This window comes from Macrobrachium rosenbergii, unplaced genomic scaffold (genome assembly GCF_040412425.1).
Source record: "Macrobrachium rosenbergii isolate ZJJX-2024 unplaced genomic scaffold, ASM4041242v1 282, whole genome shotgun sequence".
Lineage (NCBI taxonomy): Eukaryota > Metazoa > Arthropoda > Malacostraca > Decapoda > Palaemonidae > Macrobrachium > Macrobrachium rosenbergii.
Window position 1 is genome coordinate 912805 of NW_027100730.1, and position 24291 is coordinate 937095.

At 37.8% G+C, this 24291-nt stretch overlaps 1 long non-coding RNA gene across 1 annotated transcript; it reads left to right on the plus strand.

Annotated features, from left to right (window-relative positions):
• Positions 1 to 14657: 14657 nt before the first annotated feature.
• Positions 14658 to 21369, plus strand: LOC136838224 (uncharacterized). The gene is made up of 4 exons (XR_010852912.1): positions 14658 to 14776; positions 17527 to 17718; positions 17885 to 18026; positions 18541 to 21369. It is a non-coding gene; the product is annotated as an uncharacterized lncRNA (long non-coding RNA).
• Positions 21370 to 24291: the final 2922 nt, after the last annotated feature.

Genomic DNA, 24291 nt, shown 5'->3' on the forward strand with positions numbered 1-24291 from the left:
CAGTGTGCTTAGTACTAGCCCCACGGGGTATCAAATGTCCCTGAGTGGATTCCGCCATCTGCCTGAAATTTCAGGCTGTTCACGAAATGCCTGGTTTCGTTATCTGCCTGTAACATATATACTGGATTAGTTCATTTACAGATTTTCTAATATCTTTATCACCCTATCAAAATTCTTTCTCTATTAGCTATTTATGTCATTTCTGAGTTTACACGATTATAGAATGCCTTAAATACACTTTCGTTTTCTTTTCTTCCCAAAGGAAGTCAACCAGTTTTTGATTACTGTATTCAGTGGTATGTCTTCTATATTTTTATTCGTTAATTTTTAATCATTTTTTGCTCTCTTGTTCCCTCTCAGTTTTCCTGCTGTGCAGTATTTAATCATTTCAGTACCGTGAAGAAAATATAAGAAATGTATTGAGCTCCTCACCACATATTTTCTATGACATCGTCAGAAAGCTGAAGTTGTCATGGATGAGGAGTGTCGATTACATTTTGATGCATTAAATTTATCCCCAGATGACCATTTCATGAAATTTAATTCGCTCTCTTTGTCTTGCCTTGGCAATTGACGCATGTGGGGCCAGGCTACGGGCAATTGGGTCGTCACCAAGTGCCTTGTTGGAGGTAGGTACTTCCTGCAAAATACCCTACCTATTGATTAAGAAAACTATTTTGTTTTTTTTCTTATTTTAACATGAATATTTTAACTTGTGTGTCTCCCAGTTAAAGTTATTGTTTTAACAGTTACTTCAAGGTTTACATTGCACCACCATGTCACAACGTCATATGTAAAAAAAAAATTCGCATCGTTGAATTTATTCTTCAAGTAACCTTGACAACAGAGAGATGCTTAGTCCCCTAACTAACCAATCATCGCAAGCTTCAGTTTTGCTGAAATGTCGTGATGGACTCCCTGATTAGAAACTAAAAACTGCCAGCTCCCATCTTCAACCATTCCATCATCCCAGAACGTGAAAATGCCATCAATGTATCGCAACCAAATGCTGTTCTTGGGCTTGACAGTTGTCAACACTTCAGTTTCAAAGTATGCTATTGAGAGTGGGAAGTAGGTCGAGGGAGGGACAGTGTTTCTGTCTAATTAAATTCGTTAAAGATGAGTTATTAGTTACACAGAGCCTAATCAAATGGCCTTTGAAAATGGATGATTTGTCACTAAGGCAATTACTTATTAGTCATACATAATGCATTTTTATGACAAAAACTTGTGCCAAGAAAATGATTATGAGATAAATAATATATATATATATATATATATATATATATATATATATATATATATATATATATATATATATATATAAAAAGGAATCAGTTATAAAAGCTAAATAAATTTTCCCTAAATCGACAATTCTTTTGACATTCCTCGCTTTCTGCCGTGAATGGCAGTGCAAAAAAAAAGTGAACATTTTCACTTGGGAACAGAAATGGTTGAATGGTTGAATGTTCAACAGGATAAAAGAGAAGCTGAAATTATTGTTTCGTGTTATTTCCATAACTGTTTTATTAATAGCACTGACAGTTTCTCACACAACTGACATCATTAACTGAAAGGACGAATTTTAGAATGACTTAATTGACATATGGACGATAGTTAACGATATCCAGAGGTTCTCTATCAGTATATATAACTAATATGCAAACTGACCATTCTAGACGAGGAATAAAAGTAAAGTCACAGCTGAAACCTCGTTCAGTGAGTGAAATCCTTTGCAATGTAAAGAGAAGGCTTCCAAAAGATTTTGACTGCAGCGACTGCGTCAGAGAACGCTTTCGGCTGGAAAGTGTAGCGAAAAGTCTAGCAATGTGACACCAAAACTTCCTTTAAGTCAGCTGGGATCGATTTTTCTTACATTTAGAATAAAGTGGGATCTGTGATGAGATGGTTTTAAGCATCCTGGTTTGCTCTCTCTCTCTCTCTCTCTCTCTCTCTCTCTCTCTCTCTGACCTTCCTCATCGAGAGCTTGGGTGAAATGAAGTTGCTGCTTCAAGCAAAATCAAGCTCCATGATCTGATTACGGTACCAGATAAGGAAATGGTATACTTATCAAGGGCGTTAAATGATTTAATTTCAATTGGAATATTTGAATATGGCCGTCTTTGCACAAATGAGTGTAACTTTGGGCGAGTAATGGCTTCTGGGGAACTTAGTGGATTTCCAGTTGCTGTAATCAAAGAGCCTTTTTTGTTAGCCAGGGCGTGAGATCATGATTTAATCTATTTCAGCGTCATCGCGAATGATAAAAGTGAAATAACCCCTTTATTGCTTGTCTCGCCTCTTTGTGGAAATCTAATCCGGTGGCCTTTGAGAGATGCTAAACCTGCAGATATTGTATCAAAATATATTAAATTCTTCTACCTTATTCTGTAGGTATGAGTCGAACATATATTAACCTTATTAACTAACCTATTCATGGTTATTCATTCTCTTCAAACGCTGCTGAACAATGACGTTTACAATTTTGGAAATAAAGCTCTGATTAGTCATGTATTGCACATAAACAGAAATAATTACCGCACTTAATTATTTCCTTATCTCTTACCTTGGTGGCAAAAGAACGGCCTTAGTAAAGGAGAAAAGAAAGAATTCGGTGTTCTAATGATACCATTAACTTCAGACGTACACAAACGTGTGGATGCAGACAAATGCACAAAATATACACATATACGCATATACGCACACATACATATATATATATATACATATATATATATATATATATATATATATATATATATATATATATATATATATATATATATATATATATATATATATATATATATATATTGTTAATCAAAGAGAGAGAGAGAGAGTGCTGTATGAATGTTTTATTCACGAATGTAACTCGATGTCAAATTTTAATCGAGTCAATATTTGTAACTGAAAATGGAATACGTCACTGAAATTTGTATTACATAGCAAAATGCTAAAGCTTTGCAAGAAGAGCAAACAAGACAATAGATCACTTTATAATTTTACTGTTACTAATTATGATCATTACATTTCCTGAAAATATTACATTAGAAATAGGCGTTCATATGAAACAATTGTTTGGTAGGCTTCCACAGAATTGAAATGATACTGTTTATAAGGAGAAAGTAAGAAATAGGAAGGAATGGAGAAATATAAATGAAATGATTAGGGAGATAAAAATGATGAGAGTCAGATATATCCGTAAGTAAGGAATAGTTGAAATTTCCCCGAAAATTCAAGCAACACTCCCGAGAAAATCAGAGGACATTTCTAAGGTTTTGCAGTGATGTGAATCAAACAACAGCTCCGGCAACTGGTCTCTGTAGCATCGTGACATCTCAACAATTCCGGAGGGAGAGGCACCAAAGAGGCAGGGAACGTTCTATGCTGAATTTAAACTTCCGGAGGGTTTAATCTATTATGTCACTCCTTGGGTACTGGTGCAGACCTTTAAGTAGCCAAGTGGTCTAAAGTATATAGGAACAGAATGCAAAGGAAGAATGAAGGGGGTTCACAAAATATGGTGTTACGGTCATTGCGTGAGCAGCATTGTTTCAAAGTTGCGTTTTTGTCAGATAGGGGAGAGAGAAAGATCGGAGCGAAGGAAATATTGCACAGAATGAGCTGAATAATACCCAGCAATAGATTATAAAGGCTCCACTGGGAAAAGAGTTGTAAGAACCTGAATAAACGGCTTACAAGAAACAGGAAATTTACAGTAATTCTGTAATGCTATCATTAATACAATTTTATCTTCATCCTTGAAGTCCAATTTCTTTCTCCACTAAAATATAAGTGGACCAAATCCTTCTCTCATCTGTTACGTGTAAAGCATTTCCCGACATCCTCGCATGCGGGGAAATTGAGTTCTTCAAAATAGGTCGGATCAGATTGAAAAACAATTCTCTGGAAGATTTGGCTGTGCTCGAATATCGTATCGTGGATATAAGACAGAGATCCGCTTCTATCAAAGTCTTGTTTATTTCGCAACTTGGAGAACAAATTATTTGTTTTCAGGACCGTTTACGAAATTACACTTGGAAACTCTTCAATTAAAAGAGGCAAATTGAATTTCGGGAATGATATAGATGGGTCGAGGGGGGAAACTGGTTGCATTTCTAAGAGATGAGACAAATTACATTTATTCATTTTTTGTATTGGTGAAAAAATATAATTTTTTTGTACGAATGCAAAGCCTTTTATACATTTTTTTTTTTTATCTATTTAAGGTCTAGGCCTGAACATTTCAGTATTGACTCTAAGGCGGACTTATCTTTTTTTTTTATTTCAAGAAAAATCCTTCTCCAAATTCATGTGCACATTTTCCTTCACTGTAAATTCTGAAGATAAGCTTTGGAAGAGAGATGTCTTCCCTCAGAACCAGATAAATGAGATGAACGTTGGACCAGTTTTAGAAAGGATAGTTTTATAAATCCTGCAGCCCGGGATATTCATTGCAAGCTCTCGAATTCAGGTTCGGATGCGATTCGTTTTTCTCAGCAAGGAAAAGGATCCAGGGAATGAGACGAAAAGCAAATCCCGTTATTTAAAGTGAGCCAGAAATGAAGTAATGATATAATGTATGAATATGTGGACGCATTGGATTTAGAAAGATTATAAAAGTAAATGAAATGCCTTTCTTGGGATAAGTTATATATGTATATATAATTATATATATCTATATATATATATATACATATATATATATATATATATATATATATATATATATATATATATATATAAATATATATATATATATATATAATGAAATTTTTACCACACTGTGATTTCTAGACAATCATGAAACTACAAATGTCGTTTAATATACATGCAATTCACGAAGGGGAATTTTTAAGTGATAAATGAATTGGCACTGCCGGGTCTCGATCCCTCGACGCAGTACCTTCCAACGACTCGCAGTCGACGGTCAAAACCACTGAGCCTTTGACCATCGACTGGAGCCATTGGAAGGTACTGTGTCGAGGGATCGAGACCCGGCGGTACCGATCCATTCATCATTTAAAAATTCCCTTTGGCTATAATTCCCCATCGGGGATATTCCCGAAGTAGTTTGAATTGCATATTAAACTACAGTTGTAGCTTCATGATTTTATATATATATATATATATATATATATATATATATATATATATATATATATATATATGATACTGAGGAGTCATTATCTTCTTGATTAAATTTCTAGACCTATATATATATGATACAAACACAATTTGATCTGAATATCAAACAGAAGATGGAGCATGTTGCTTTTAGATCGCTAAGCTATTACTGTAATCATGAATAATGCTCTTGCATAAGTGAGTGAATAACAGTTACTGAAGCATCTATTTGCATACGAGAAGTTGCCAAAGAGTTTACTGCAAATGAGATCTAAATTACCGAATGAATTCCTGTTTGATTTGCAGCGAACAGCATCGTTTAGGATGCAACTTATACATTCTGTTTTTAGAATGAGGTATTTCTTTTGCTTTTATCTATCTGTTTATTATTTGTCCATATTTCTGCTAAGTGTTTCAGAGCTGAATGAACATCTATTGATCTAGCACTAAAATTCATTCCTTTACAGATGTGCTTGAAAGGTGGTTAAGACTTTGATTTTGAAAATGAATTAAATGCATTTTTTAATGTTTTTTAAACTTTCCTCTCAGCGTCAAACATCTCTATCAGATTAAACAACTTTCACTGCACATTTTGTAAATTAAGACTCAAGAACTCCAAATGAGGTCTGTATCTTTCAATTCCAGAACTGGGAAGCCCGTGGTCTCTCATAATTATGAAGCCTACAGCATCTGAAGACCTCTTCGGGAGCCTCATATTACAGATGGAAATGGAACCATGTTACAAGGTTTGTTGGTCCACCCAATCTGTCTGTTTTTTTCGGATATGGATGAATTTTGGTGAAACGCTTTGGGAATTCTTGTGCAACTAACTTTGTCGATCCAGATTACAGATCTGAATTCACAGTTGTTATTCGTTGAGCAATGATTTAATGAAAAATGTGTTGTCACCACAAGCACAGTTAAATGCTAACACAGAGTGTGGTGATGTGTTGGTGGATAATTCTACAACCTTTGAAAATTCATGACTTGCAAGTGAATGTCCTTCCTGAAACCTGAGCAAGGAACTACCGAACGTTGAAACGTCATTTTTGGGAGAGAGTAAAAATATAGTTATTTCCGGCATTGTGAAATATAGGTTGCAAGGGGAGATCTTATATTTTGGTTTCATGTAATCTATCTAAAGCTTCATCATTGGCCGTATTTGAAGCGTAAACTCGGTTTAAATAAGAGTTAGTAGAGAAGTAGATGGGTAGATAGATAGATAGAGACATTTTCCCCTTTATCCGTTCACTTGTAGTTGTAGGACTCTAGACAGAGAGATAAGCCGCTCCATTACTTTCCCCCTGAACCGTTGACTGATAGCTGGAGAATTCCACCACTGGAGAAGAGAGTTCTTCCTTTTGGTCGAGGTGCGTCGTATCTGATTCAATTGACATTGCAAACTTGGCAGGAGTTCGTTATTAAATCTTTCCTTGTCACTTTTATCATCCATCCTTCCTTCCTTCCTTCCTTCCTTCCACGAAATTCGGTTTTTGGGAGAAAACGCCAACTTTCAACTCCTCTCCTTTCCTCGAGAGGTGACGTCATTTCCTGTCTGTCGAACATCAAATCCTCTTGAGGCTGCGACATCATCTATGTACACAGTACACTCCTGTTCCAGAAGGGCTACTCTTTTAATCCAAAATGAATTTTGTCTTCTCAAGGTATATTAAATTTCGGAGGCATACAGGGAGACAATCTTTTATTTTTGGACAGTGTCTTTATTAGCCCACTCTGTCGAATTTAGTGGTATTCTGAGCGCCTGTTTTCGGGTCTGTTTTCGGAGCAATTTCCCTTAAACCAAGCAAGCCCCACTACAAAGCTCTTATTCCGGGCTTTTCGATCATTTGCACATTTGTGGCTGCGCCAGTGTAAACCTCTGGTAGATGAAAAATTCCACACTGATAATGGACATTCTCATAAGCATTATAAGAAGCAGATGCCTGAGTCGACTGTGTTGTTCCTAAAGGTTTCTGCATTTCATAAAAACTTCTGACCTTTCTTTGTGTGCCATCATAAATAGATCATATTATCAAAAATACAATGAAAGCTGCAACTTCGACAGAGAATTTTTGTAACACCTTGAATAAAAGCCCGGTCTCTCTCCTTCGTGGTATGCCAGGTTGCATGAAAATTCTCTTTGAAAAGATACGTTCAAGAGCAACACAATATGTCGTGAAGATCTGATTACAGTCTGAATATTTTACTGTTATATTTCTTGTGTGTGTACATTCAGAGATAATTTAATACTTTGTTTTAAAAGCGTTCGATAGTTTGCTTAGTAATTTTACTCTTAAAAGAGAAAGTTATTGGTAATGTTGTATTGACCGAGTAAGTTTATTTTATACGCGCAATCGTCAAAAATTGCATTGTCTTCTTCGCTTCCCTCACAAAACAGACGGCTCGTTCACGGCAATCTTGAGAGTTCACTTGACATAAGATTTTGACTGATAGGTTTCTCTTGGTCGTGATAACCAAACAGTATTATTGCCTTTTGGAAGGCTGTTCCAATTTCAAGATCCGAACTTGATTTTTATCTGATATATATATGTGACAAATCAAAATCAGGATATTTTCAGACCATAGTAGTCTCTAAACCTGTAGTAAAGATAATTGCGCTAACTACCAACATGTTATTTCTCACCGATTACTTGGAGAAAAACATTTATGGTAAATACGACATGAGCTGTGAAAGTACCCATTGGATAATCATATACAGGCAACGAAGTTGTCCTTCATAAAGTCACGTATTAACATAGAAAATAAGCAAAAAATATGATGCAGTCACAAAACATATCCTTCGGAAATTCAGACACGATCACGAAAAATATCCTGCAGGCTTGAAAGGATAACCTGAAGATGGACGAAAAGGATGAGAGACCAATCTGCTCTTCTTCATCCCTGGAATGGAAGGATGGAAGAAGACGAAGCGATGGAAATAGATTGATCCTAGGGAATGGCACGAGGAAAAATATATTTATGGAAACTGGGAACCTCGGGAAATGCGGAGAAGATAAATTTCGGGGGCATTTCGGAGATGCACCTTAAAAAAAGAACACACATATTACGCATGAACAAGGCATTATTGATGACATTATTGATGACTGATAGAGACTGACCAGACTCTTGCTGCATGTTGCAAACACCGCAACATTGGGACAGAGAGCAAACGAATCGTAATCGTACGAAGACGAACCGTATATATAATGTGAGTCGGCCTCAGAAGGTTCCCAGAGCCCCATAAGCGACAAGAGGATTTTGAGATGGATTGGCCATGTGGAGAAAATGACAGGATGTGTTGATATGCTGGTGAAAAAGTTGATAACAAGAAAGGCTTCAAAGGAAGTGGGGAGAAGGACTCCTAGAAAATGAGAGTGTACATATCATAGAAACTACAAAGTTGTTGAGTAGTCATTTAGGTTATACGAATCTAAGATATGCGGACTCACAGACACAGACTTATTCTTTCCCCATAAGCCACAAGCTGTTAACCTTCCAACTGGTTCTTAGCAGGTTTCTTGTGATGAAGTAACTATCCCCATACTCTCTCTTTGACTACCAGCCAGATCGACAGGTGGTGTAATCCCTAGATTAAACCACGTACCTTACAACTGCAACCTGGTGCTTATATATATAAATATATGTATATATATATATATATATATATATATATATATATATATATATATATATATAAATATATATATATATATATATTGTATATATATTTATGAGTGTGTGAGACCTGTGTAAGTATGTATGTATTATAAATACTGGATCAAGTATGTAGGTACACTGCAATGCTGAGTTGCAGTTGTATTTTACAATGCTATATGATATTGCAAGAGACCTATATATATATATAAGTATATATATGTTAACGAAGGCATATTTGGTATCAAGTTCAACTGTAGTTGTACACACTGCAATGCTGGATTGCCCGGTAAGTCTGAAATATATACATATATATATATATATATATATATATATATATATATATATATATATATATATATATATATATATATATATATATATATATATATGTTTATGTATATATGTACATACATATATACAGTATATATATATATATATATATATATATATTTATGTTTGTCTATGATTAATTACATTAATTAATTAGTAAAATAAGCCTTGACTTACACTCACTGCGGACACACGTAAATATCAATAAATACATGAAATATACACAATTACATATAATAATCCTGGTACGTCGCCAATTGAGAGATTTGATCAATACAAAAAAAAAAAATTTTATTGACACAACATAAGCAATTTAATCAAAGAATACTGGTTTAGCTCTCAATAAAGAAAATGCTGGTAGAATTTACAGCACCTTAAATACTGATTCTGTTTAAAAGAAATATACATTACTGCTACAATCGATAACACAAAAGAATCTGGGTCCTCTCTAAGGACTCCCTTGCAATTACTAATTTTCTGGAATGTTGCACATTGAATAGCCTGCCGCAATAAGGCAGACATTTTTCCAAGCAAGCTGGATGACAGGATTGCCAAGTTGAAACAGATGAACATCTCTGGAAATAGATTTCCCAGATAAGAACACATACATAGAAGAGTCTTTCCCTTTCACTACTCTTATCACGATGGAGGGTTGATGTACTCTATGTTAATGAGCAAGGGATTACTTCATTAATAAACTTACTTCACACGAGGAACACACGTGCTAAAATTCCAAAGGGTTCTTATGTTGGGAGATGAAAATCCTGGAAAAGAAAATGAGAGATTCAGTGAGAGAAAGAGAAACTGGAACTTAATTGTCAAATTTCACTCACCAGGCAATCCATCATTGCAGTGTGCACGACCACAATTGAACTTGATCCAATATGCCTTCCGCTAACAACTTGGGGCAACTTGAAGCACATGTCTCTCGTCATAACACGTGTGGTTGTGCCAGAACAAAGGGCTATGACCATAGATCGGACGTAGTTGTTATACACTTATAGTTTTCAAGGCCTGGAAGGAGCGAGGGATTGAGGAAGGAGCGCCGACATTCCTGAAAGAGACAATTAAGACCAGCAGAAATGAGGTCACAGGAATATAGTTCTTGGGACAAGGTTATCTGAAGTGACGTCTAGTATGCCTATTACCCGTGACTAATCTAAGTCCCCTACCTGCTTTGGTCCTCCCAAAAATCGCTCTCAAAACTCTTTTCTTGTAAGTTAGTCTATAGCCCCATCCCGGGATCCTAGTCTTGCTATCTTATGCACAGGAATTCCTGCCTTATGGATTCTTGCAAAAGAGGTGGTCGCTTAATGTTTATAAAAATATACTGTATATATATGTATATATGTATATGTATATATATATATATATATATATATATATATATATATATATATATATATATTATAAACACCACGTCAGAAGGTGAGTGTAAACAGCGACTTTGAACAACTACTTTCGTAATTTATTCTACATTTTCAAGTCCACACTGAATACAAAAGAAGTCGATAGAGCCTTATTTCCAAAAACAGAAGGGGGGTGAACTTGAAGATGTGGAATAAACTACAAAAGTAGTCGTTCAAAGTCACTTTTTGATGTGGATTATTATTTTCAAGACTACGCATCCCTTCGTGCTGCAATGGATATATATATATATATATATATATATATATATATATATATATATATATATATATATATATATATATATATATATATATATATATATATATGTGTGTTTATATATATGTGTGTGTGTGTGTATATATCATTTGCCAGTGATTATATCCATAAAACAAGAGTTTCGTTTATATGTTGCGGGCGGTAATGATGTGTTGCCCGGCGTTTGAGGCGATAATCGGTAATTTCAAGATGGGCTGCATCGCTCGAAGATCGACTAAAGGACGGGGTACTCGCTGTGAAAGTTTAAATTTGCTTATAACTTCAGCGTTCCTCATTAGCTAAGCACTCAGGGTGTGATGGATGGCTTATTCCTGGAAAGAATATTACAGGGGTCTGTAAGTAATTAATAAAAAAGCGAGAAGAATAACCAAAAGTTGGATAGCCGTTGCATATTAAACTTAAATGACAACTGCAGAAATGATGTAAGGAGGTAAGGATTCTCAATGCACAGATATTTGAGGACAAAGTGCTATGAAGTCTATATATCAGATAACTCTCCAGAGAATACAAATATTTAGGCATCAATTGCTTTTATAAGATGATCCTTTAATATGAAAATGTAGTTTTTGTATACCAAACTAAGAAAGCCCACATGATATCACGTAGCCTTAAAACAGGTTCATTCGTCTCAATTATAATGTTTGTATAATAAAAATGGCTGTAATCACCAGTATATTTCCATCGTTGACTATTAAATAAAACTTAAAGTTTTCAGCAAATTATGAACGTTACTTTAATAACCTACCTTAAGCCTGGGAATGTGTAACTATAATTATATCTGTTTAAGAAATAATACCTGATTTCCATTTCAGTTTTGCTTCCTTTAATTATAACAATACTATTACGCCTCTTTAAATTTACCCAGTTTCTTTCAAAAACACATCTTGAGTTCTCAGTCTCCTTTAGCGAACGACTCAAATACTCAAATATTTTTGTAGTTTTGTCTCATAGTTCGATATTCTCTATCAGAGGTTCATGTCAGCTATTCTGCTTCCCACAACTCTTTCTTTACAAATCATATTATTTTGACACCTCAAGTTCCTCTATCCGTCCATCTATATGTTTACCTAGTCTAGAATATTATTGAACCTGTCTTTCTCCCTCCCCAGAGTATGCACAGTACCCTGTGCAGCCAAGTAATTTTCCGACACCTTTTGGGTTGTTTATTTATTGCAAATATTCACGCTTACAGTTTGGGTAACAAATTCTGTGGTTACTAAGAAAAACATGAAATAGTTAACCTCCCTTTCTCTCTATTTATTTCGCTCTCTGTTCTGATTTGAATGCTCAGATATATATAGCCTTAATTTCCTGTTCATATCGTAATCATAAATCGGCCCTGTTGATGTCGTTCATTGAATTATCGTGAATAGAATGCTATTCATTTTATAAATAAAGAATATCCCTGAAACAATATCAAGTTGGGTACCGAGAAAGTGGGTATGACTGCTCTTCATCCCCTCTTTACTCCTGTTCCAGCAATATTACCTTGAAGAGAGAGAGAGAGAGAGAGAGAGAGAGAGAGAGAGAGAGAGAGAGAGAGAGAGAGAGAGAGAGAGAGAGAAACTTAAAAACTTTACAACCAGCACTGACGTCACTTCAACTCAGATATTTTTGTTAAGGCTGAATGATTTTTGCTGATATTTCCTTTAACAAAACCTTTCTGGAAGAAGGAGATTTCGAGAAGTCAGAATCTCAAGTTGTTTAGGTCTGATGCAAATACAGATGTAAAAACAATGATCATATTTTAAGATGAAAGGCCAACTTTTTACTTATCCATCTAACTAGATTCTAATACTTGTATATTATCTTTTTTTGTATAATTCACCATATTATTTCTCTGATGTATTGATAACAAAAATATAGATAAAATTTCAATGTATATCAGTAAAGAATCAAAATAAGATCAAATCTGTAAAATTCTAAGATTTTAAAAAAGTTGATGAAAATATTCTGCAACGTTAAGGGTTTCAGACATATTGGTTGTGGAAAGACACCAATAACATTCATTTTGAATTGACAAACGAAATATTCATATATATTAGTACCTAAATTGCCTTATATATAGTATTCCATTAACTAATAATAATAATAATAATAATAATAATAATAATAATAAAATAAATTGAATGTGTACTATTGATTCATTTAATACTCTGATTAAAGGAAAAAATCTTAAACAAGGAAATGCTTAGCAACAAATGTAATTCATTTATTGTATGTACAACACTGTTGCAGTGTTATTTAAATATTCTTGTCATTTCCGATGACTTCAAAAAATCAACGAGTAAACAATTACAGCCAGTGCAATTTGCTGTGTTGCGCAATTCAAGACTTACAATTTTTCAGGCTCAGAGGAAAGGGAAAAATGTCCTGCTGAGACAGTAGAAAGGAAGTAAGAAGCATCACCTTGGAGACTGATGTGACGCTTCTGCATCAGTGTGGAGGCACCAAGAGAAGCACAATTGCTGCTCTTGACATCATGGAGCCGAGTTCTTGGGATATGCAACCTCCTAAGCAACCTCCCAAGTAAGTGCCTCATTTTATGGGCCATTAACTCTGGCATTTGCAGGGTGGTGTTGCTACGAGAGAGACAGAGAGCTTTAAGATTAAGGTTTCCCTAGTCAGTGTATGAGCAATTGCACTATTGCTTGCCATATTGATCATACTGTATATTTTTATAAAGGCTATTTTATTTTATTTTAAGGACAGCGTGATTTTGACATGACTGTACCCTTTTTTTTTTTCTTCAGGACAATTTTATTTTCATATATTTTGTCAAGAATTTTGCTCGGTATTGATTGAGTGGACTGTAATTTAAAGAGTTCAAGGCCCGATGTGGTGGGCTGAGATGCGCAGAAATTACGGCACGACTACAAACCAGAATGACAGGTGGTAGGTTGGCACACAAACGGGTTAGAATATTGCTATTTTAATACAAAATTTCTATCTACAATTGCCCCAGCTGCGCACACTAACTTTAATATAGAAATAACAACGATAGTTTCAGACTAATTCAACCTGGCGACAGCTATGCTAACAATGGATGGACCTCGTAATCCCAAGAAACATGTGGACTGAAAAAATATAGGAAATTGACAAAGTTACACTCGCCTCACGCAACTTAGGGGGCGCAACGATCGCCGAATTTTGAAGAATTGTCGAATTTTAGTTTTCTACAGTTTTGGACTGGTATATGTCTAAATAAATATGTACTGAAATATTATTGCTAAAAACTTTTAAGTGGGTTTTTTTACATTTTTGTTCACCGCATTTACCGGCATTTGAGCGGCGTTCAGCGAAAAATTGTCACAAAACTTCTGTATGACTTTTTAGGTGGAAGTGAGACACATATTTCACTTTCCTACTAAAATACACATTATAAAAACTGGCTCTCTCTATCTCAAAACATAATATCAGAGTAAATATGTATCTGTGTATCTCGATATCAGCCTGTGAGCGACGTTGAGCGACAAATTGTCCTACAATGTCTGTATGACTTGCCAATTTTGGATAGTTCAAGATGAGAAATTTACTTCAGGATCCTACTAAAACTACCCATTTTCTACGATAAGCGCTTGTTCGTTCTCTAAAAAAAATCAAACAAAATATCAAAAAAGTAAATATATATCTATGTATCTCGATATTTTGAACTCGTTATCACAAATGTACCTTACCAACAAGTATACATATAAAATATTTAATGCTTCTTGACATAATTTTACTGCGTATTTTCGGAAACACGAAATTATATAAGTAGGGAACAGTTCCAAACAGATCGTCGGGTTTTAGTGTTAATTACCAATAGAGTTCTTTGTGTGGTTCTGGTGCAAAGGACGACGGAGTCAGTGCTGTGTGACGCGTTTCCTTTTCGGATTTTCGCACCGTGTAGTGCATTCACGCAATTCCATCGCCATAAGCAAGAAAAGCACAAGTACCGTCCTTTATGAAGGAGAAACTTAAATAATTGCGTCTCGTAAGTGTAAGAAAAGAGCGACGAAGCAAATGGGAATTGTCTCCATGCAACACCAGGACGCCATTATTATCCAAGCGAGGGATTTGTTTCCCTGTATTTGTGAGATTCTAATTAGTTTCCGATTAACCTAATGTTATCCTCTGGCATTTTAACATGGGCAAGGTAGCCTAGGCTATGACCTAATGGCAGGGGCAGGGCATGGTACCCTATGGTAGGCTAGGTTAGGATTCCAGCAGGCTACAGTCTGGTCACAGGCACCACCTGGTTGGGTCAGGTCAGGTCGCAATGCCCCAGGGTGAATTGGGTCAGATTATGTTGTATTGTTGAAGTATTCGGTAATTCTAAGCCGGCTGTCCATGGGGTGAGCAGGCACCACCTGGTTGGTCGTCAGGTCATTGGTTGTATTACCTAACGTGGGGTAGGTCTAAGCCGGCATTCCGCCCCCCAGGGTGAATTGTAAACCCCTAAAAATACCAACCTAACGTAGATTATTTTGTATTGTTGAAGTATTCTAGGCTGTCGGCTGTGTTAGACCTACCCCCGTTAACTTAAGTCGTGTAGTCTTCAAAGGTCAATTACGGTATATTTACAGCTGGCCGACAAAATATGACTCTGGGCAAAATAACATAAAACAATCACCCCCTTAGGTTTGGCTAGGCTGTGTACAATCTGGGCACAATCACCCCCAGGTTTGGTCAGGTCAGGTCACAATGCCCTAGGGTGAGTTGGGTCAAGTTATATTATCGAAGTATCCTAGGCTAGGCTGTGTCTTCAGTTCCCGAGTTGGAAGTAGGCCCGAGGCCAATGCACATGTTCGAGTAATCCTTGTCGTTGAGTGAGCCGAGTGTCATCTTGAGCACTCTGCTACATTTGTACTTTCAGGCTAGGCATAATGCCTCAAAACCTTCAAAGAATTGTCAGGCTATTAGCGATTTGGGTAATTCTAAGTATCAGCTCCGCACCTGTTTTTACCTTGGAAACTGGTTTTTTCTACACTTTTAGGGCTTCTGATACTGGCGGTGCATTTGTTTGTTGTCGGCCAAATGGATGCCCCTTAGCCGTGTTTAGTACTGGCCCAGTGAGGCCGGTACCCATACGTTAACAAATTATTGCACTTGCTGGATGGGATGTGAACCGTTCCAAACAGACATATATACCTGTGCTCTGTCTTGTGAAGATTGTTGGGGGGAGTATTTGTAAAGTCACCACATCGACGTCAGCGGAGTGCTTCGAAGGCGTCATTAATTAAGTCTCCACTGAGCAAATTTTCTTTGGTGACTTCCCGCTTTCTTCACACTCAATTCGTCACGCCTGATGTGCCAAGTCACGCATTTTCTACCATTTCAACTTTATATGTATTTGTCCAACTGTCATAAATCACGTATCGTATGTTTCTTTATTCGCAGGCATCAAGACTGTATCCATATTGAAGCTCTGTACGTTTTTGTGTTGTAAATTGTACTTGTTCACCGAATATTATTGTTAATTGTTTTTGACCTCAGGAGGTCACAGCTCAATGTCATTGTCTTCCGCGGTTCGGCGCCAGTCGGCCGCTATATAAAATGCCTGAATCTGTAATAAACCAGCAGTAACTTTTACCTGCTCGTTTCTTTTGCACCTCTTACAAGTTTGTTTGTTTGTTGTCAGCCAACTGTTATTTGCCCCTAACTCTACTCAACAGTAAAGGGGGACTGTGGGAATTCGGGGTTTTGGGTGGGGGAGGACACAGAAATGGAGCGGACGTGTTTACGTTGGGGAGGCGCCCTCTGGAGGGGAAAAGCGAGAGGGAGCCATTTGCCAACAGGAGGAAGTTAAATGCATTTTGCTGTGTTTAGTACTGGCATCGGGGGATGGAATGTCCCTTCACCGTGTTTGGTACTGGGCCGAGGGGAAGGGGGGGTTACCCATACGTTAACAAGTTATTTCACTTGCCGGACAGGATATGAACTGTTCCAAACAGATGTATATACCCGCGCTCTGTCTTGTGAAGATAACGTATGGAAACCCCTTGTTGGATGGACTTCAGGGGTTAATTACAGGTTCATTACATTTGTGCGACAAAAATTGAAGATGAATCCATAATTAGCAACCAAAAAACTGTAGAAAAAGTCAAGTTAGAAGGAAATTGCCGCTGCAGAGCTACTACTTAGATCTACCAATTGTGATTTTAAATAGCCTGTTGGCCCAGGTGTAAAGTTGTCAAAGGTATAGCCTAATCGTGCGTGCATGTTTTGTGAGCCGTACCTATGCCTAACAACAAATTGCCACGGGCTATTTCTGTGTAGGGGGGTCGTTCAGACAAGCTGTGTGCTTGCCCAAATTCTTAAATTTATTTTTCCCCATTATTCCTACAGGCTGTAGCTCATGTCTCCCTTGTAGTGACTTATTGCACTTGTTTTTCTGTGTTGCGCACTTGGGAATGGTGTAGCCTAACGCCAGTCTACATACAGGTTTTACTAGTCATTTTTCCTTACTATTTCTTTCCTTCAAGACTTTTAGGCCCATGTGTAATTTTTTAGGGTACTTGACCACTGTGTGTAGTGCTTAAATAGCTTTTCATGCCCTGTAACCAGGTTAGGCCAGGCTAGGTCTATTTTCCGTCGGTGTAATTCTTGCTGCATATCAAATTTTCACTTGCCATCTGCTAGTGTGAATCCTGATACACATTTTGCTTTTATAATATGGAATTTAAAGTATAATATAATGTAATATTCTGCATTCGGTCAAATACAATGTATTTTTCGTTTCAGCTCTTCCATTGGATGCCATGCATGACCTAGCTCCCTCTGTGTGTGGAGGGGCGGTCAGTTTCCATTCCACGAACATACTGGAGCCAGATACTGTCAACAGTTTGAGAAGAGCCCCACCCTTGGAACTGGGAATGACAAGCACTTTCAAAAGGTCTTTTTTGGGACCCACTGAACTGGATTACTACTATTAATGTAAGTTTGAATTATTGTAAAAAAAATTCTGTAGGTTCATGTAGCCTAGACTTGAGCGGGAGATAGTTGAGTAAAACGCTGGGAAGTTGTGACAGAAACATATCTAGATATTAGAAAGGCCATCATTATATGATGTTATCAGTATTAACATGTTTCTTTTTTACAGGGATTGTTGAAGCATGTGACCCCATACAAGATCAAGACCACGGGGTGAGGTATGTCCAGGCAAGAGAATATTGGATGGGCAGATGAAGGTTTTCCCGAGGAAATTGCTCTACAGACAGTGAGAAATCCTCCACAATAATGAGGTAGTAATATCAACTGGGAAAGTTTTAGGGTCAAAGAGTGTTGTTGTAGTCGAGTTCATGGCTTCCAACCTCATCCCAAAAGAGCTTGCTTGAAATTGAAAGGTTAACTGTTAACATTGTTTCTCTCTCCTTCCCTCCTCCCCAGTGCAAGTTGAGAACGAAAGAGCGTCAGGCTGCAGTTGATGTTTTTTGGGTGTGCAAGTGATTATGAACTTTCTCAGTTTGACCTCATTGCCAAATATTGGACGGTACTGACATTCAAGCACCAGTCTTATCATGAGTGGTAGTGTTAGGTTTAATGTTTTAATACCATGTAGTTCCAGTGGGTGAAGTTTTCAGTTGTTTGTTATTTCATTTTGTAAACTAGGTGACGTGCAAGAAGCGAGTTTGCTCCAAGGTGAATTTTTCTAGATATGTACTAGAGTGGGCCTATGTAACAGCACTATTGGGTATTTTAACTGAGTTTTCAGTTGTGTACATGTTCATAGTTTATTTTTTTCTTTTGCTTTTGCAGGTGGAGTGTTTGCAGATATGGTGCAGTCGAACTGCAAATAAGACTGACAGACTTTAACTTTAAAAAACTGACTGCATTTTCCCTGTTAGTAATGGTGGTCCCCAGGGAGGCACGAAATGAATTTTATAATTTACTAATCAATCATTAAGACTGTTCTGGGGCATCTTGCTATTTAAATATTTTCTGGGATTCTTGAGTATCATTTTGGGTCTCCTGGTTGGTGGTTTCTGCATGTGGAAACCTGGCGGTGGTACATATTAGAGGATTCTAGACCCTCTAATGTAACTGTAGCATGCAGCACCATTACTGGTGTAGGTGGTGTCCACCTTTGTACTTCCCTTGACTGGACACAGGACTCTTTGATGATGAAGCACGTAGTTGATCAGCCCCAACCCTTGGGGAACAGTGAGGATACTCAAGAGACAGGAAGGACGTCTGTCAGAATAGTATGAAGCAAGCTGCTGGAAAAGGTTCGTCAGCAAGAGCGACTCCAACCAGGGATTAACCTGAGGAGAAGACAAGGTATGAAGTTCGTCCTACACTTGCCCTGCAACCTTCCCATAGTGTTCCTGATTGTGCTTCTTCCTTTGCTTACTTTCTGGTCACTGTCTTTGTTTCGGTATTAACATTATCATCCTTTGATTCTTTAACAATGTTAGGGTTCATCTTTATAGCTGTCTTCTGTAAATTCCTCCACAATAAGTACGCAATACAAGGTTTTCTGACAGAACTACGTTCCTAATAAGTCTGGTGATGGGAGTGCGTACGTGCGCAGACAGTGCATGAATTTAGGTATTTAACTTTTAGCAGTGCCAACTAGGGTTTTTTCAGTGCCAGCTGGGGCTTCTAGAACACAAACCACTATAAATCAGGAAGAGTATATCATAAACTTGGTAAATAATGTAGTGATGTATAGAACTGCTTATTTTGAAAATATTGTGTAGCAGATAACGTTTTTGTTTGTGTGTGTGTTTGAGTACGGTACAGTAAAAGAGAATTAGGTTCTCAAGACTTCTGGGCTTCTTGCCTGTAAATGGAAGATGAACTATTACTCTTTTGTATCCAGTACTGAAGAGACAGTTTGGGAGAGTAGTGCTGTACAGTACTGCTCTTGTTAACTAGATAGAGAGAGCACTACTGCAGGTCATGAAATAATTGTCCCAGTTCAGTAATAACTTCCTATTCACTAAAGGAATGAACGATTGGCTTGCTTTTGAGGGACACGCTCCTTTATGATGAGTTTATTTTTCAGCTGAAAAAGAATGAAATTTACTCTAAATGAAACCTTATCCAGTATAACAAAGGAAGGTGACTAGTAGCCACGTTTTTTTTCGGTTTTGTACTTTTTTTATTTGTAGACTCCACAGTTGCTCTTTGTGTAACCATATAACTGTGTCACTCACAGTCTGAAGGAAAGTCAACGATTTTATAAGGGTTTCACAGTGAGGGGAGAAATGATAAGCTAGGTATACCTCATTCTTGTCTTTCTAAGGCTAAACTGTCTCAAATTTGGCGTTAAAGTACCATTATATTCAAGAATTGTTTCCTGAGCCTTAATGATGATGGATGTACACACTTATTTTTTGAGTCTTCAGATTTCTTGGTTCCTTAGGATTACTTATCCAAGTGTCATGTCTTTTTGCCTTTGTCAGAGAAGTGGTGATGTTACTGAGTTCCTTAATTGTTTGTTTGTTTTTTCACATGCTCTTAATTGTCGGTACTGCATTTGATGTTTTTTCATTATGTAACACTTGGTTACAGTATTATAACCCTGATAACTGCTCTGGCATCTGATGTTTTTGAACACTTGCTGTCATAAAAACCTTGGAAGACCAAATTTACCTGAACTAATAGAAACGGAGTAGTCTGACCCTGTCTGCTAAGGAATGGGATGTTTGTATGACAGCGTAAAGTTATCAAGATTTTTTATAGTACTCTTCCTGCTTGAAGTTCTTGATAACTCTAGTCTGTGTATTTTGGGCTGACCCACTTTGCCCATGGTTATTGGCGTGCTTTCATGATGGCTTGATGCAGAGATATGATTGCGTGACTGATTCTTCAGCGTCCATTTGCAAGCAGCATCTGCATAGCCTCAGTAGACACAGCCAGTCTTGGCCTGTCCTGTAGGTGTTAGGGTGAGAGGTTCATATCCTCTCTCACAGTTCTGTTTTCCCTTATGCTATTTGTTGACGAAGTTTGAAGGAGTATGTCTGTGCTTGTTATATGTAGAGGCTTGTTTTGTTATAGTGAAGCCATTCAATTGTAGAACATCAGTATCTCTGGAGGTTTTTGTCTTTGTCCCATTGGAATACAGTACTGGAAAGTGTTGGGTATTGCCTTGTTGCTTTCTCCAACAGGTTTATCTCGAGGGAGGAGGACAGTGATGAAATTTTTCTGATATTGAGAAATCTTGATTCTTCATTATAATATCAGTCAATAAACACTGGTGAATTGACCATTGATATTCAACTATTCATCTATTCATCTACTGTAGATGTCGATATAAATCATGGTGTTTTGTAATGTAGGCTCATTGAGATGATTGTATTATAAACAGAAATCAGTTCATTGATGTCTTTGCACTGAAGGCTTAAATTACATACATGTTTGCACCACGTACTATGTTCATTGAGATGTATGAATCAAAGGCTAATGTCCTTTCATACAGTGTTGGCAAATCAGTGCTGTGTTTGTATAATCAAGTCCGTTCATTTAGGTGTCTGAATGACAGGTTAACTGTTGCCAAGTTTTTCAGTTTTAAAAATTGGCCCCGTAGGAGGTTAGTGCCATCAGTGCACCTCACATGGTGCACTGTAGGCATTACCTAAGGTTCTTTGCAGCATCCCTTTGACTCCTAGCTGTGACTCCTTTCATTCCTTTAACTGTACCTCGGTTCATATTCTTTTCCATCGTACTTTCTGCCGCTCAGTTGATTCATAGTACAATTTGCAGGGTTTTCACCCTGTTACACCTTTCAAACATTTTTACTGCCAATTTCCATTTCAGTGCTGTCACTCATAGGTCCCAGAGCTTGGCCACTGGCCTAAATTCTGTATTCGGTCCCCCACTGGAAGGGAAGAATCCCTCTTTCTCACATATGTCTACAGTGTTTATGTTGGTCCACAGTGTCGTTTTGTGTTGCCCGATGGTTTATTTGACATGTTTGTTACCGTCTTTCATTCATAACATAGGTGGTTTGGTCATGATTGCTCCTGTTCATATTCTTGGAAAATTGGTTGTCTGTTTTTGTGAACTAGTTAGAGTAAAAGTTACTTTTCTATAAAAACGTACATGCTCATGCTTTGCAGTGTATCGCTACCAGAGACGCAAGAATGTCTTCCACTTTTCCATATCCCTGTTATCCAGTGTTGTGTTGAAAATGATTTAACTCAGCTACTTTTGCAAATGCAGCTTTTCCTGTTCTATCTCTTTGGTAACTATACTTAAGGAATGTGAGTATAGTTGCCATTCCCCTTCTCTTTTGTGTTTTAGAAGAGACATGAAGTTTTCATATTGAAACTAATATTGTAATACTTACCTGAACACATGAATTAGCCCTGGTCACCTACCAGCCTGAACTGCATCCCCATAGCTTTTACCCACTAAGTGGGTAATTAACTGTCAGCGTTACCAACGCTTACAGGAAAATCTTGGCAAATGAGTTACCTGAAGTACCGTTGGCAACACTACAGGAAAATCTTGGCAAATGAGTTACCTGAAGTACCGTTGGCAACACTGCTGCAAGTCCCGGCCGAGTGAGGCCGAGATCCCCAGTTGCGTTGTCCACTATTCAAATTGAAGTGGGGAGGAGAGTGGGAATCATTCAGGTGTTCAGGTAAGTATTACAATATTAGTTTTATTATGAAAACTTCATATTGCAATACACCCCCTGAACACCTGAATTAGCCCAATTAACAACATTTAGTGGAGGTGGGATCAATCTAATTCAGCCCGACCTGCCAACAGGAAAGCAGGTAACTCATTATTCGCCTACTCTGTATAAATGAATATATCCTCACCTGGTATCCCACTTGGCAGTGAGAATGTTTGTAGAGAGAGTACTCCCCTGACGCTTAGTCCCATGTCTAGGTACTGTCTGAGTCGAGCCATTCTCATGTGGTATTCAAACCTCCTCATGGGATAGACAAAATAAAAACCAACCTGCTATGTGCTTAATCACGGCTTCTCATGACAGTGAGAACGACAAACCTCCCATGTGGCTAATCAAAGCACTCACAAATGGAGGGGCAATGGCGAACTCCCATGTGGCTAATCAGCACTCTCGTGGCGAGGGTCTGAGTCGTGCTACCTCTCGTTGGTATTCAAAACTTCCCGCGGATAGAGAGTAAAATAAAAATCAACTACCATGGCTAATCACAGCCTTCCCATGATTAGTGAGGAACGAACTTAACCTCCCATGTGCTAATCAAAAGCAATTTCCTGCGTATGGAGGTGGGTACGGCGAACCTCCCAGCGTGGCTAATCAGCATTTCATGTATGGAGGGCACGAAGAACCTCCTATGTGGCTATTGGTTTCTGCGCGGGGAGGAGTAGTTGAGTGTGCAGGATCTTTTGAGTTCTCGCCACCCTGCCGCCAATGTCTGGGTGACAGAAGAGGTTGAAGAAAACCAAACCTGTCCACTGGATCTGCCTATCTTCTCACAGTAATTAACGTCAAACTTAATTCACTAGAACCCTGACTAACAGAGAACCAAAATTCCAAATTTCCTCAGACTACATTCATTACCTAGAGTTCCCCCCACCCTTAACAGTACTACGTAATTATAAGATCGAGTTGGTTGTCACAAAGGGACCAAGCGAGTAACTCTTCTTCAAAGAAAACTGAATGTCTCTGAGGTAGAAAGTCGTGAACCTGACGGCAGAGACTTCCGGGCGGTCGCCCAAGAACCTCCCGCACAAGAGAGTACACTTAACTAAAAATGAACGCACTCATCTATAGAAGGGTTAGCGGTTACAATACGGACTAAGAGAATAACTTTCATGTAAAAAGGGAGGGAACAGATGATCTCCCAAGTGCTATTCAGAGCCTACCCATTAAGGAGGGAATGAGGCAATGGTGAGCCGAAGGACCCTCCGCCACAGGTTGCAGCAAAGATGACGAGTGCAGAAGTATCCCAGCGACAAAACAATTTAAGCTAGCCTACGAGAGCACCCTTGAACTCTCGTAGGGAACTATCAGCACTAGGATACTTAAGAGATGTAATAACTTAAGTTCATGTGGGATTATACTATCACTGTTGCTTAAGATTCTAAAGCTTAGAATGAATTCCTCTATCTGGTTAACCTAATAACCACCGTACGCGAATACTACCTTAGCTAAAATGAGCGCGACCTCAGATAATAGACTTCGCCATAGATGGACTAAGTGAATAACCTACGAGTCTTTTGCACCAAGAGAATACCACCTCAGCTAATTGAACGCACCCTAGATAGGAGAATTCGCCGCTATACACGGTGGGGTGAATTGAACGTCTCTTAAGTAAAGGAAGAAAAAACAGATGGACTCGCACGTAAACTCTCCAGAATAGAAGACTCTGAACCATTCCTAGAAAGGAAGATGAAGTGACATACCCAATACTGCAATGAAAAAAAACTGTTAAAATGCTAAATATAAATGTCGCGTCAAATTAAACTGTCTAAGGGCATGAACCTCGCACCACACGAGAATCATGAAGTGTGCCAGCAACTGTGTTTGTGTAGTGAGCGCTTATGAACCAGGAACCAGGAACC